Here is a 2,120-nt window from a genome sequence, read left to right on the forward strand (position 1 = left end):
ATAGTAGTTGTTTTTTTTTTCAAGTATCCTTTCTTTTTAACCCATCATGGCGTAAACTGTCATTTTTGTCAATCACTTAAAATAGTTCGGGTGGTTGGCAATGAAACCTTTACTACTCGTATTAGTCAAGAAAATCCTCATTAGTGTAACATGGATAATTCGAAGCTAAGGGAACAAAAAACAATTCGATTTATCCAAACTTCGAAATTATGAAAAATAATTCAGAAAACGTATACAGGGTGTCTAGAAACACTCTTGACAAACGAAGACCGGAGAATCCCCAGATAATTTTAAGATAATTTAACCCAATTTACCTAGTCCAAAAATACTTCCTAATGGAGCTAGAACACTTTGAAAATGGCTGCTTGTAATTAGTTTTTTTTAATGCCTCCAGAACGCTTCCATTTAGAAAAACGAAAACTGGTCCTATTATTTATCCTCCAGAGTTGAATCGATTTTATAAATTGCTAATTTCTAGTACCGATTATAAGCAGGTATAAATTTGCAGGTATTCTAGTACTAAAAGGTACTCTTACTCCAAGTCGATAGGATTCACCGTTGTTCAGAAAAGTCGATTTGAAAATTTTTCGTTTTTTAGTCAGGAAAGTTAAATTAATATAATCCACAAGGAAAATAATTCCTGCAGCTGGCTGTATACCACGTATCACAAAAAAGAGGTTAAATCTTTGTAAATGGGTATATTTAAAAAAAAAAAACCCTTAAAAGGGCTACATCAAAAACACGAACGTTTTCGGAACAACAGTTCCATCATCAGGTTAAAAATACAGGTTACCATGCCTGAGCCACCAAAATGGTGGCTCAGGCCACCCTAATATTTTGGTGGCAAAATTACCCTAATATTTTGGTGGCTCAGGCATGGTAACCTGTATTTTTAACCTGATGATGGAACTGTTGTTCCGAAAACGTTCGTGTTTTTGATGTAGCCCTTTTAAGGGTTTTTTAAAAATATACCCATTTACAAAGATTTAACCTCTTTTTTAAATTAATATGTTTTGCAGTAGTTGGCTTTGACCTGTCAACAGAACTATACGTTTTAATTGTCAAATTGTGGTCGATTCGAAGTTTATCTTTTAGTTTTTTACTTTGTGCCATTCAAATATAACAATTTCAATTCAACAAAAATGGCTTTTACTAATAAGGAATTCACTAATATGCTTTAGTTTATGGCGAAATGGGGTGTAAAGCTCGAGCAGCACAACGTAGATACCCTGAAAAATTTCCCAATCGTGATCCCACTATCTCCATATTTATAGCTCTTTATCAACGATTAAGAGAAACAGATTCAGTGGTCCCAAAAAAATAATGAAAGAGGACGAAATGATTATACAACAGCAGCACATGAAGATGTTATTTAAATGGAAGTTGAGGAAAATCCAGAAACTAGCGTTCGAAGACTATCTGCCATATGTATTGTATCTCACAATTTTAAAATCTTCCGTAGGAAATATTTTACACAACGAAAATTTATATCCTTCTCATTTTACAAACATACCTAAGATAGATAAGTACTGCTACAAGGATATTTTCCTGCTCGTGAAGAATTCGCTAGATGGATAAAAAAATCAGAAAAATCAAAATGATAATTTTTTTCAGGTACATTTTGTTTTCGACAAAGCTACATTCACAAAAAATAGAATTTTTAGTGTGCATAATGCACAAAATAATTCGTATGTTTAGCATAAAAGTTTGAATAGGAGTAGTTTACGGTTTTCTACTTGGATCTGTGGAATTGCCTGTCCGTTTAAATGGTGCTGATTACTTGCATTTCCTGCAACATGTTTTACCTGATTTACTGCTCAGCGCATTTTCATGGAAATCAACCGCCGTGCTGACTAGTATTTTTTAAAAAATATTTATGAATAAATAAAGGGTATTTTAAATAAATTTGTAATATTTTATGCGAAAAGAAGAAAAGACTCGGATCCGAGTCGTGACCATATTCCTTATATGTTCTTTATTTGTGCTAAGCGACTCGGATGTGAGTCGTTGATATAATTATTCAAAAAAATTAATTTACAATAATTTTTTATTAAATCAAATGAGAAATGTAACAAATCGAGAACTAAGGAAAAAAACAAATTTTCATTTCCTAGCAAATT

This window comes from Diabrotica undecimpunctata, chromosome 3 (genome assembly GCF_040954645.1).
Source record: "Diabrotica undecimpunctata isolate CICGRU chromosome 3, icDiaUnde3, whole genome shotgun sequence".
Classification (NCBI taxonomy): Eukaryota; Metazoa; Arthropoda; class Insecta; order Coleoptera; family Chrysomelidae; genus Diabrotica; species Diabrotica undecimpunctata.